At 39.9% G+C, this 14,314-nt stretch overlaps 1 protein-coding gene across 4 annotated transcripts in view; it reads left to right on the top strand.

Moving 5' to 3' along the window:
* The window catches only part of NID1 (nidogen 1), a 54,103-nt gene that overhangs the window by 2,993 nt on the left and 36,796 nt on the right, over positions 1–14,314 (top strand). Inside the window, exon 2 of one of the 4 annotated variants that reach the window (XM_027684898.1) lies at positions 6,885–6,991. The exons of the other annotated variants lie outside the window; for them this stretch is intronic. The gene's annotated coding sequence lies outside the window, so the exon portion shown is untranslated. The remainder of the gene's footprint in view (positions 1–6,884; positions 6,992–14,314) is intronic. 4 annotated transcript variants of the gene reach the window in all.

Raw genomic sequence — 14,314 nt, forward strand, 5'->3', positions numbered from 1 at the left:
AATTTGTCAGTCATATCCTCCCCAATGAGGCTGAATTTAGCAGGCAGCAACAGAATTCTTAGTTGTGTATTCACTATAAGAAACTGATTCTAATTAGTTGAAACTGGCATTTTCCTTGTGAAGAAACATGATCTGCTCCAATTCAGAGCAGAATTGTTGTTAGGAAATCTCCACTGAGTTTCCTATGTGCTTTCTGATTTGCCAGTTGGACAAGCTATATTTTTTTGGTACCTTAATTTTTCTGTTTGTTCTTTTTGTTTGTTTCATAAATCACTAGGACAGGTCTGACAGAGTGGAAATCTGACAAATGAAAAGTGCTGTTGAAACTATTATACCATGATTTTTGAGACTATTTTACTGTGACTGCTGTATATGAACTTTTACTGATGATCTAGAAAAATGGCAGACAGATTTTAACATAACAAAGGAAATGTAAAACTTAATACTGACTGTTGCAATAAAATTCAATGCCTATGAAGACATAGTTATGAACATGTAAACACAGCTCTAGTATTCAGAGCTAGGGAACCTAGCAGCAAAACAAACTATTTGCATATTATATAGTGCAATGAACATTTGTTCTTAGAGACCCCTAGTCTTTAAACTACTTTGAACAGAATGGAATCCTTACAGGAAAGGTTTTAAAAGTGCCCAAGATGTAATAACTGCTTTATGCTCTAGTACTGTTGCAGAAAATAAGCCACAGAAAAACAACTACATTTTGGATAAGGCAAAGTCCTGTTCTAAGTACTAAATAACTGAATTTTATTTACTAATATAGAAGAAGCAGAGGACAGCAGATTTCCCTCACGAAGAACACAATGCTCTCATTTGTTCAAATGCTGTGACTCATTCTTCAGAAGTTAGACTCCCTACTCAGATGATAAAATGTCCAATATCCAGAAAAATCAATAATTTTGTTTAAACTTGGGTCCAACGTTATACACATTTTTCTCCATTATTTTTTTTTCAGCAATTTGATCTCCAGATTTTTTTCAGGCTATATAAACTGTGTACACATAGTAAATAGGGGTTTCCAAATGGCAATTTCATATTGTATTTAATGGCTCTAAAGATGGGTGGGATTGCTGGATCAGATAATTATTTCAAGGGACAAATGTATTAAATACACAAAATCCATGAATAACAGGTATATATTTCAAGCAAAAATAGAGGATTAAGGATCATATATATATATTCTTATTTTGGATAATATCTTTTCTTAAATTGCAAATAAGTATAACCCACGCTGACAGATCTGTGCAACTGTGTAGCTTTGAAAAATCTGTGCTGCTGGAAAACATTCAAATGTTTTTCATGCAGGAAGTTTGAGAGAATCATAAAAGATTCGCAGTTAAAGGCAAACAGGCAAGAGTTTCTCTGAGAAAGAACTCAAGGAATGAGAACTGGTCAATGAGCCATAAAGAGGGTCAGCCCTAAGATCCCAAAAGGTTAATAAAAAGCCTCTTCTGAAAAAAAAGATAAGGAAGGAAGCTAGGATGCAGATAACTGGTATAGTGTTAAAGGCCCTTGTGGGGAAAAGGTAAAGGAGAAGGATGTTAACTATTGATTCAGATGGAATAAGTAGTTACCTGAAAAGGGTTTTGTTAACCTTTCATTTGGAAGTGTAGCTTTTTCAGTTTTAACAGTCTTGCTGTCTCTCCCTCTTGAAAAGCTCAGAAATATGCCTCTGACTGCAGACATATAGGTATATCTGTACTGCTAAATGTGAGAGTGCCAGGGATCTGTCTCATGTACTGAACCCCTGAATACCCCATCTACGTATTAGCTGATTTCTTGCCCGCTCCAAAAGGCTCTTTTCAAGAAAAAGCACAGGAGTGGTCTGGCAACAGTTTACTCCAAGGACCACACTCAAAAGGCAGCCATAAACCAGGACCAAACTTTTTTCTTGGCCCTTTCTGATCTTCCAGAGCTAGCCCAAAGGCTTTGTGACTTCAAATACCTGCACATACCCTGTCACACACTGTGGTATATGACATGTAGCCTTAGTTTTGTGCTTTAACTGAGCCACTGCTGGTCTGCATAACAGTTCACTTTATTTCAAACACTGTGAACAGGGGCAGGGAGGAAGGGGGAAGAATGAAACAAATTGTGTCCTAGGGCTACAGTAACCCAGCAGACATCGTGGGCTAAATGCTATGTGGAGTGGAGATCTAGGGGTTAGTAATTTGGACACAATCCAGTCTTTGCTACTTGGCCACTGGGATCATCCCCTGTCCCTCTCTCAACTGGGAGTGTAGACTACACACAGAGTTTGTTCTCAGCAACCTCTTGTAGAAGAGGTTTTTCTTGCTCTTGCCCTGTCGCTTCTCCAATGAATAAGTTATTGCATCAATCCTAGCGTTTGCAAATAATTCCTCTTTTTCCCAGGGGCAATGTGATTGTTTCTGTGCTGAGTTGCCTTAGAGCAGATCCCCATGTTTTATTGTTGCTATGACAAAACTGTAGTGTTACATGCTAGACTAAAACACTAAACTGTGTTTGGGAAGAATGAGTGAGCCATTTTTTGTATTAGTCTGCAGATTCCAAATGAAGTGAACAGCAATATAAGTCCTTAGGTCAGAAAGAATGAGAAGTTGTAATACATGGAATTACTCCTGGGTTGCTGGTTTGTTTTTTTTTTTTAATCTGGACTGTTTCAAGTCAGGGGAAAGTTCACAGTCTTTACACAGTTAAAAAAAAAAAAGTAAAAAATCTTCTTTCAACATTAAAATGTATGGTGTGTTAGAGCCAACTACATGAATTATATCCAACATTGTAAATATAATTTATCTCCAAACACAAAAACTAGGCCTTCATATGAAAAATGTACAGTAAGTTCTTGAACTTATACATGTTTAATCTAAGAATAAATTATTTTATTTATAACACCTCATAGCTACAATTTCAACTCACGGTACTAGAAGACTTATGAAGAAAAAAAACAACTATGAAAATACTGAGCTGATACCCACCATTTTTTACTATCATTTTGTATGGAATGGTTAGCAGAGTCGTCACTCAAAAATTTTGCCTGTTGACAATGTTCTTGGAGTCTAACATTATGATTCAGCTATCCTCAGGTAAGCTTTTGTCTTTGAACACACACATTCATCCCACTCAGAAAATTATCTTAAGCTCGCAAATAAATTTCAGTAACTTGTAGGAAACTTCGTTGTGCGCTGAGTGGACTCCTCGAGGCAGAAAGCCTTCAGTGTAGCTAACTTTGAACAGTTGACCAGGAGAGATCAGGAAACATTTGCATTTTCTTTTTTAGGTGGAAGGATTTTCTTTCTCAGTAGACCTTGCCCAAAAGTGAAAATATTTACAAGCAACTTCATTAAAGGAAATATTAATAACTAGTGTTCAATCTGGCCAAGTATGGAATTATAGGGAACTTTGTTCTCCCTCTCTGTAGGGCTTTTACAACTATATCTACATTTAAAGATGAACTACAACTTAATTTTGAGTCCATACTGTTAATAAGAATAGATGTTATCTTTATTAAATATTTTTTCCATTATCCAGTCCTTTTGTAAAAAAAGTAATTAAAATTGTTGGTCTTTGCTGCATCACAGCATCACCTACCCTGAATGAAAATCAGTTTCTCCATTTTACTTACAGCCGCTCAAGGTAATAATAGATAATAATAGGTAATAATAGATTCCCCGCAGTGAATTTCACTAGCTTAGGCAATGGATTCCACTCCAGAAAAGTCAGTTTCAGATATAAGCCTTTTTCCTTGCAAAAGATGTCATTCAATCATCATGGGGGGAGTGTCTTCTCTGAATTGCTGTGATTATTTAGACTCATCTGAGAAACCATATACTCTTTCTAAAAGACAATTGTTGCAAGATGTATTATTCTAGCTGGCAGAGAATCTAGGCAAGGCCAGTCTCTGTGAGGCTGGCTGGGTGCTCTGCAGACACAGGGAGTAGAGGTTAGATAGCAGCTTGGCTGTCAGAGGAGAGACTGTGTCAGTGTTTCACACTTTATTAGCCTTTTTGAACATTTGTAGAAAAGTTGAGGATGAGCTTCTCTTGCAACCATTTTTTATTGAATTTCTGACCACCACAAGCATCAGATCAGTGCTTGGCATTTCCTTTGTTACTGATCATCTAGAAGCTTTGCTGTTGGAACTCAATGTGACATCTTTTTGTGTGTTTCATCTACAGCTGAAATTCTCAGTCAAAGTCTGGATTCCACATAAAACAGAATACCACATATAGCAATGTTTTGGTTTGGGTGCATATTCAATCTGAAGTGATGGTTTAACTTGAGATGCATTCAATACCACCTCTTCACCAGGCTACAAGAATATATGTTTTCCTTGTATGTAATATCTCTGTTCTGAAATCTGACATAGTATCAGTGGGTCAGAGTAATTATTTCTTTAGTCTTGGAGTAGATAGGAGGTAAAGGATACCTTTTCCATAGCTGTCTTCCTGTTCCATTCAAATTGCTTTTCCACATCCCATTCCCATTGTTTAAAAAACAATGTTCCTTCATAGTGTAATTGTTTTTTGTGTATAAGAGAAAACGGTCATACATTTTGTCTTCCTGTCTCCTCTGTGTTTTTTAGAAGTCTGAATTAGTTTTTTATTGTCTGTTTGGAGTCTTTTGTGGCACAAAGCTAAAACTTTTAGATAATAACAAAACAGTAAGACTTGGAGTAGGTGTACTAGCGCGGTGCTGAATATTTAAATAGAAGACTAATTATATACCCACTTGCCCTATGAAGACTCTCTCTTACTACAGAAAAGTTCTAGAATTCTTACTGGATTACACAGTCTGTTCTCTAAAGAGAATAAGCATTAGGATATAAGAAGGATACTTGGATAAAATATACATAAAAAAGATTAAAATTGTAATGTTTTTTGTGTGGCTCTGGCTACTTGACAGATGGGAGGATTGTAAGGCTGCTTTTTTATCTAGCAATTTTCGGTGATGCTCATATTTTTCTGTTCCATTTTCCATTGATTTTTTCCTAAGTTATAAACTCGGATGAAGAAAAGTGTTCATGACTCTGTTTAAGCATAATTTCCTCTGTGATTTTTTTCCTGTCCCCTATTAATATAGTTATCAGTTCTAATAATGAGAGAGAGAAATAGATAAAGGCAACCCTAGAAATACACAGTCTCTCCTAGCACCAGTCCTAGGAAGGGTGTATCCTAGAGATACTGTTTCTCCCCGTGCTTCTTGCCCTGTCCAGGGCAGCAATCTGTTACTACTGTGTACCATTATATCACAGCAGTGTATCTCTTCTGTACTGACCAGGTCATTGGCCAAGCGTTAATACATCCCATTCTTGCCTAGAGGTTCTGCAGAGCAGGATATGAGTTTCCAAGAAGCTTGTCCTTTCACTGCTCTATAAGATCTCTGCATGACAGAAAAAGAAGGGATTCTACAATCTTCTGCACCTTGCACAGAGGTTCAGATAGAATATTGTCTTTCATGTGCATCGCTTCCCAAGAGCACCTAAGGGTGTCTCAAAATTAGTTTCTTTCTGTAGAGAGTTCTGCTGCAAAATACATATTTCTTGAAGTTGCTCCTGAGTTGTGTGCCCTCCATAGTGATACTGGCTCATATAGAATTACAGAAGGAATCTCATCATGTTCCACTCTAGCGAACAATGAACATTGAGTTCCAAGACAGAGTGATTTAAATTTATGATGTGCACTCCATGATCTTCCTGCGAGCCTTGCCTTTGCTTGCGACTTTCTGATTCCCATGACCTTGTCTCTCCAAAAAATGCTCCTTCTCAGCAGTCCTCAGTTCTATTCTTTCCTGCCAGTATCCCAAATACTCAATTCTCTCCAGTTTATTACCACATGGTTAGTCTGTCCTTTGATGATCACGACAAAATGCTTTGTCATCACTGAACAGCAGAAAATCATCATGAGGGGCCCAGGGCATTACTTTCCTTCCTTCAATCATGCCAACAAAGGGAACACTAACTCCCTTTTCTCTGTTAATGGAAGCTGGGGAAAAGCTTGAGATGGTCAAATTTCTCCATATCTGCACCTTCTTTTTCAACTCTCAAGTAAAAATCCGTTGGGCTGCCTTATTCCATTGTTAAATACAGAATTATTCCTTAAGGTCTCTTGTTTGGTAATTCGACCAGCCTAGTGTTGGCTTCTCAAAGCTTTCCGTCATTCTGCTTCCACTATGCCCAGTCAATGATTTATCTGAAAACAGAGCCCATGGTGAGGAAGCATTTCTTGATACATGGTTTCATGTTTTCTTTTAGTTATTTCAGTGTTCTAGTTATCTGTAATCCTCAAACTCACCCTTATAATTCCTACATCTGTTTGGTAGCACTCTTCAGATATTTGAGTTGAAGGCACTCCATATCTTTGATGCAAAATCTTAACCAAATCTCCTCCCCATTATCATTTAATCAAGTACACATGTTCAGTTCTTTAGCAATTCCTTGTATGTTGTTTCCTTTGGTCGTCTGATCTTTTTTTATTGCTTTAGTCTGAATTCTTTCAAGTGGTGAATTTTCTGTGACACCGCTGCTCTCACAAGCAATCTCTGGAAAAAGTGTTATTATATGCCTTTAGAACCTCACTTACCTCCCTGTAACACAATAAAACCATCTAATCTATTGTACAGAATCTCAGTGCCTGCTCAGGGGATGCTATTGCATTGTAAACTGCTGTCGTATCTGATTTAAGATGCAATGAAATTGTGGAGTTCTTGGCATTTATCAGCTGTGTTCTTTCTCAATTGTGATATTCCAGTTTGTATCTAAATACTTTTCTTCCCTGCTTAAATCTTGTTGAACTCTTTTGTATTTTCCATTCGGGTTGGTGTTAGCCATCAATATCTCTCAATTAACCACTTTGTAATGTAAACATGCTTTTCCATCCCTTTTTCAGGTCATTACTGAAGACTCTAGAAAGGACAACAGGAATTTGTTTTAATTTTTTTTTTGTCTTAGAACTAACAATTCTCATCACTCCTCACAGTGGGAACTGCATACAAGGTAAACTTGTTCAGCCTATGACAGAAACACTGTAATCCTCTTAAGGTAAATATAGACTAAACAATCTCAATATGCTGACTAATGGACAAAAGATTTACTCTAACATGGCTACTACCCCGTGTTTTAAACATGCAGATGTAGATATTTAACTTTTCAGCCTTTCAAATTTACTACACTAAGTGTCTAACTTCCCAGTGGTCCTTGACCTCCAAATTCTGGGCATAATACTAGAAAATAATGTGGATTTAATAGGAAAATGTTACCCTCTCAGAGTTTTCTTCAGTAAGTACAGTAAGAACTCAAGGAGACAAGACTTGCCTTCCTCCCACACTACCATGCTACTTTTCTCAGTGACTGTTTTCACTGACATACAGAAGATAGTTGTAGATAGTTGCTAGTGATCATAGTGATTAGCTTAACAGATGTGTTTCTTTCTTGCAGGTAGGCATGGTTATAGCTCTACCCTGGAGTGTCTTGTGCTCTTGCAATTTGCCAAGTACAAAATTATGTTTTCTTACCAAAAAAACCCCAAACAAAACAACAACAGCAAAAAACCCAGGCATTTAAAGAAAAGTACAAAGCCATGTAAAAAGCATGTGGATAGCATTTCAGCTACCTTCCCTCAGGTGATTTTCTGCTGTAAACATTGTGTGGAAATATCACAGCATACACTTTACCAAGATTTAATCCTTAAACACTGCTGGAAGCTTTGGAAAAAATATATGAAATATAACCATTCTTCAGTTGCTTCTGAGTGTTCCAAGGGAGCAGGACTAGGCTATAAAACAAGAAGGCACAGTCAGAAATAATATATTTGTATATGCTATATTACTTTTGCCTGTATCTCATATCAGTGATTTTTCATTTGCAGATTTATAAGTTTTCTAGTTTTATTTTATAACCAAATGAAATTCTGACATGGATGGTGTCAATTTAAGAAACGCATTCCAGTGTATTTATTCATTTCCCCGGATAATAAGCACCTGGATTCGTATTTTTGTTTCATGTTGATTTTGGGTATTTGGTCTCAGTGTGTTGGCTGTTGGCACGCTGCTGGAAGATACCGCAGCTGCTGGAAGACACTGCAGCTGCTAGAGCAACTTTGAGTCGGAGTTTTCCAAACTAGCGCAGAAACCCCACCGGTCCTGGCGGAGAGCCGCGGCTTTGAAAGCATCTGTCGGATGCCTACGACCCTGCATCGGTTTATCTTCCCGAGTTTCGCACCCCACAAAAGACACTGATCCTGAAAGCGGTTGAGTGTCCCTAACGCAGCGCCCGCAGGGCGTTCCCAGGAGCCGGTCCCCCCGTGCTGGCGCGGACCCCGCTCTGCTCCCGCAGGCTCAGAGGTGGGGGGCAATGCCCGGGCCGGGAGCGATCCTCGCGGCCGAGTCCCCCTAAGCTCTGCCCGGCTCTGCCCCGCTCTGCGGGCTGTGCGGCCCGCAGGGCTCCCGGGGCGGGCGGGGCCGAGCCAGGGGGGCCCGGGGCCGGTGGTCCCGCCCGCCCCGCACCGCCATTGGCCGCGGCGCCCCCGCCCGCCGGCCCGGCCCGGCCCGGCCCGGCCGCCCCCGCTGCCCGCGCTTATAGCGGCGGGACGGCGCTGCCCCTCCCGCTGGGAGTCGCCGGGATGCGCTCCGTGCCGAGCTGCCCGCGCTGTGCGCTGCTGGTGCTGGCGCTGGCGCTGCCCATCCTAGCTTTGCCCGCCGATCGGCTGGCGCTGCTCCCGCACGGAGAGGAGCGCGGCGATGCCGTGCTGGAGAACGGGGACGACGCGCGCTCGGCGGCGCTGGAGCTGAGCACGGCGCTGCGCTTCTACGGCGCCGCCGTCCACTCCCTCTACGTGAGTGCGGGGCCCCATTTGGCCGCCGGAGGGTCGAGACGACTCCTGAGGGCTCCGCGGGACGCTTTAGGGTGGTGCGGGGTGGTACTTGTTGGGTTCCGTGTGGGTTGTGTGAGCGCCGAGGTCAGAGGTCGGTCCAAAGAGCTTAATTGTTCCAGTTGTGTTCAGTTGGGTGTTAGGGTCGTGTTAATGTCCCTCTCACGCTGTGGCTGTTGCCGATTCTTCACAGGCTGTACTGGGAGACGATTCAACAGGTAATAGGGGGTAAAGCAAATCGATTAACCAGAATGAACGCCGTCCCCAGGCGTTTTCCGTGCTTATACACACAGAGTGTGTTCAGCTAAGAAACATCCTCGCTGTGGTCTGTTTTTCGTGTTTCAGCATACCGAAGTCACAAAACTGAAACTATGTGTGTCTAACCAGCAGCCTGACATGTCCAAGACTTGCACCTCTTAGCACCGAAAGTGCTTTCTGCCTCTTAATGTCTTGGGTGCTCTTGGATGTTCATTGCTTAAGAGTCTCTTGGGCAGGGGAAGTCCACATGCAGAGTAATTGCAGGCTTTGGGCTGTAGGCACATCTCAGCCATGTGTGTGTGCTTTATAGCAGAATCTGTATCCCAGAGTTGTGTGTGCACGTTTATAGCTAATGGAGGGTGTTTAGTATTTGAAGGTGGGATTGAAAACAGATTGTCTGGAGCAGAGCTGCTCAAAAGTAGCCATAAAAAAAGTCTTTAAAATGGCAGCATGTCTTCAGAACACTGCAAGAGCACTACATGTTTTATCATTGCCCCTTTTCCCCTGAAGCCTCATCTAGGCTGGCAGTTGAAAGGCCTTGGTGGGGAAGGTGCAGTATGTTCAGTGTGTTAATCTGATAAGTTAAACCCATCTCCCTGTCCATATATACCAGTGTGTTTTAGCATTGTGGGTCGAAGATGCAGTTCTGTGGACTAATCTACATGAAGACATTTGGGAAACTAGAGCTCCCTTGTGACTGCAGTTGTGCAAAGTTCAATGTAATTCCCATGTACTTGACTCCGTTTTATGGGTATTCACTAAAGATATAACATGCTTGCATTACACTGAATTATATTAGTTCTGCCCCTTATGTTCTTTTTCGTTGTCCACACTGCCCCAGCCTGGATAAATCCTGACAATCATATCTGAAATATGAACTTTTGTGGGATTCAAGTTATGCATGTGTGGAAAATGGGTGTTGTTCACTGACACTGGCAGTAAAGATGAAGTATTAAGTGGAGTTCAGACTTCAGTTTGACCCTTAGTTCATTGTCTTGTCTTCCGTACTCTAAGTTTGGCCACTCATTAGCCAACCTAAGTAAAAGATACACTTTTTAAAGCACAGGCATACTCTTGAAAGATAGGGGACTGTATATCCAGCCATTGAGAAGCAAAGCTAACAGGTAATGTGTCAGGTAAGGGGACAGTTTTCGAAGAGCAGTAAATGGATTAAACACACCAGGTTTCCTAAGTTTAGTGATCTTTTTACTTGCCCATGCCCTGAAAGAGGAATAATTCTAGTTAGCTTTTGTCTGAAAGAATACGCATATAAAGTTTATTTCAGAATCACTTTTAGGATTCTGCCAGCATGATTACTCAGTACTAAGGATGAGCAGTTTTAGTGAGTGGCATTTCAGTATCAGTCTACACACTATGAAGAGGTTTTTATCTTGCATTGAATCTGGCATGAGTACTGCAAAACAGAAGCACAGTACAAACTGTGAACGGGTAGGAAAAAGAAAAGTAAACCTGTTAAGGAAATGTATTGAGCAGTTTTGAAAGTGCCTTCACACTATGTATTTTTATGTATGTTTGCAATGAGTACTTATTAAGCTCTATGACGTTATTTGGCAAGCAAGATTTGCCAAAGTATTGCTAGTTAGTGGTAAATGTTATCAAGCTGATACAATTAACATGTAGTATATGTGATAATACACAAAGGAATTCCTAGATCGGATTTTGTGTTGTGATTAAATATTTCTTTCTGTATGATTCATCAGGATAATGTGGTAAGCTCATCTTAATTTTTGAGCACTTGATTTTTGGCCTTCAGTCAGTTGAAAATTTGTGGATTCTCTTTCTATTTTTTTCAAGTCTAGAAGCTGAGTTGTTTGAGTTATCTCTTCACGTGAATAAAAAGGCAAGGAGTTCTGAGAAACAATTGTTTAATATCAGGTCATCATAAAATCCTTGGCAACAAAACCTTTTTTCAGAGACAAAAGAGAGCACTTTTGTTTCATAAGTGGAAACAGGCTTTCACATACTGTAATCTTCAATATGGTGTTTTCCTATGAAAGATTTATAACATTGAATCCAATCACTAACCAAACATATTTGTTTTAATAGCACGCTTTTATTAAGGCTTTTTCAGCTTACACTAAGATTCATTGATATGGAAAAATGAAAGGATTAGGGAATTACCTCCATTTGGGGAAGAATCCAGAATCCTTTAAGGCAAGCGTGGCTCAATTTTTTAAATCCTTCCTTTTATTAACTTGCTAAATTAATAGTTGATTATGTTTCTATTAGAAAGCTTTGCTGCTTTAAGTCAATTGTCACTTCATTATGAAAATACATTCAATTTTTCTAAACTCTCTTACTCAGAAATATTCAAATCTTTAAAATGTCTACTCACTGAACAGGGAAAAAATGCCTTATTTGTTTGAAACTTGAATTTTTGTAGTACACACAGAAATACACTTTTTCTCTTAACAGAAGTGCTTCCTTACTTTGCACTTTCTTCTTACTTGATTTTCAGGGTGGACCTATAATAGTGTGTCTATGATTTGTTCTGCTACAAACCCCAAATGTATGTTAACTATGTGTGTAATCCAGAAGTTTAACATCTAAAAATACATCTATGTTAGTTCCTGTCAAGTTGAATAGTGTTATACCCTAAAAGGAAAGATATACTGTAAAGCTGGTCTTTGAGCAACGCCCACCTTAGACCTTTTTTTCCTCTTTCCCTTTTGACAGGAATGATGCTCTGATGAAACCCAGGGTGTACTCTGAATTACTTGTCTTTAATTTGGGATTTGTACTTTAACCTATCTGTGTGAACTTAAAAGAAACAGGGTAAAGTTAAATCATACTATTCACCATCTTTGTCAATATAAATATATTGTTAAAGCTAAAAACGCCTTTTCATTATTAGTAAGTGTTCTTTCTCTACACTAAAAATCACTGCACAAAGTGAGCAGTTTGTGTATTTATTTTCATTTAATGGCTTGCAACTGTTTTCTGGGTGATAGAGTACATGCAACCAAACATTCCCTTAACATTTAAAAGTGAACTGTCTCACTTATAAAGTACAAAAAAATGGGTTTGGCATTTTGCATCTTCTTAATAAAATTACTTTTTGCATTAAAGTTAGCAAAATAGGAAAAGAATAGTCAGAACCATGTCACTAATAGGTGAAAAGAGGAGGGCCATTCCTTTTGGTTTCTGCTTTACTCTGTGGTATTAACTAGTCCTGATTGTATTTTCTCTTAATGTTATTTTAATCTCTGCCATAAATGGGGGATCATGAAGCCGCAGAGTCTGTACACACCAAATCTGATGAAGAGCATGGAATTTGTTTAAAATACTTCAAACACCAGTCATCTCTCACAAGAGGATTTAGAGTGGGAGTAGGGCTGCTTGTGTACAAAAAGTGTAAGCAAGGAGAAGGAAGGGAAAAGCTTTTAATTGGCTCTAAATTTATTACTTTAAAGATGGAGTGCGTCTCCTTGCTAAAGGTCTTAGCAAACAGACCATAATGCCCACCATCCTCCATACTGTCTTCCAGTGGTATTGTATATTTGGTGAGTTTTCATTTTCAGGTCATGTTTTAGCTTTGCTTTATAGGAATATGAGGCATTTTCTAGTGTACAGATGTTATAGGAGTTCTGGACTAGTTTTATGTTGCATGAATGACTGTAATTGCAGGGTCTATACTGAGGTAACCCATGCTGTCTTTTTAGTTCTGTATTCCTAAAATTCATAATTCGCCTTAGGATCTGTGACCATTTTTAAGTCATAAATGATTAGAGAAAAAGTTATCACAATACTTTGCTTCTTCTCCCCCTTTCTAACATGACCTCCTTTCCCATTGTGCTTGTGCAGGTTATTTTCTGCTCATATATCTCAGATATACTGTTCATACGTAAAGCCAACTTGCCAGTTTTTACATGATCTTGACGTTTTTAATATTTTACACTGTAGCTGCTAGTGAATTTATACATCTGCAGACAATACAGTCAGCATATGTCAAGCCACTTTTAAAGTAAATTCTGATATACTGTGGGAACTATTTGCTAAGTTTAGCTAATAGTTTTCTGCTAACCATTATCCAGTTATACGCCAAGCTGACTGACCACCAGCCTCTGGCAATGGGCATGCTCTGACCCCCTGTCTAGCCAAAGGAGGGTTCAAGATATAGGTGTGTGTTGTATATGAAGGGGTGATTGGCATCATGAGTTCTCATACTAGACTTTTTCTGATTTGCTGTATGTAGCCATAGTAATGGTGGTCCAGATTTTAAAGGATGTTGCCAAGATACATGTAGCCTGTATCCTTGATGGGCTTGCACAGCCCACAATTTCTCTGTGAAGGGAATGAATATGTGGCCTCCTACTGGCCTCCTTGTTTCCAAATTTATTTAGTGGGAAAAGGAGAAGAAAAATTTGGAGACAATGAGAGTGATCAGAGACAGAGAACAGCTCTTATACAGGGAGTGCATGAATAGACTGGAGTCTTCATTCTGGAGGAGAAATGATATAGTGGGAGAGACTGGGTAGGATTTTTGTATGTCCCAATACAAAAACTAGGGACCATCAAATGAAGCTGGGAGCCAGACTGAAAACAAAAAAGAGTTGGAGAGACCTCAGGGTTTGAGTCACAGATTCATGGAGCTCCTTTTCCAGGGATTTTGTGGATGATAAAGTTTATATGTTTTGAAGGGAAGACTTAACAAATATGTGAAGAGATCCACAGAGGGTGAATAAACAGTCAAACCACAGGGAATCCCTTGAGGTCAATGTGGTTGGAGGCTGGTCAGAGAAGTACGTGCATGTCCTCTTGTTTGGTTAATCTGTAAGCCAGCAGGTATGGCTGGGGACAGACTACTGGGTTAGATGGCCTTGCAGTCTGAGTCACAGTGGCCATTCTGACCCACTTCTAAGCATCTGTATAGACTGCATAAAGTTGAGAACATCAGGACTGTGTGATCCACAGCATCCAGCAGCAGTTTGTTCTCCTCGGACTCCCAGGAATCCCTGTGAGTGAGATCAACCTGCAGAAGATTGCAGCTTTAGTTTCACAGCTTGTAGTGACAGTTTTGGAACATCTTTTTCTTTCTGAGTCCCTTGTATATGTGGCAGCAGCTCTAGAGCAAGTGCCTGGCTACCTGCAGGTAGTCGGATGTGTCCTGTTATGCAGTCCAACACCTGAAAATAGATTTGTATGTGGCTGATTCACTCAGTGCCATACAT

This window comes from Neopelma chrysocephalum, unplaced genomic scaffold (genome assembly GCF_003984885.1).
Source record: "Neopelma chrysocephalum unplaced genomic scaffold, ASM398488v2 Primary Assembly neopelma1_23, whole genome shotgun sequence".
NCBI lineage: Eukaryota > Metazoa > Chordata > Aves > Passeriformes > Pipridae > Neopelma > Neopelma chrysocephalum.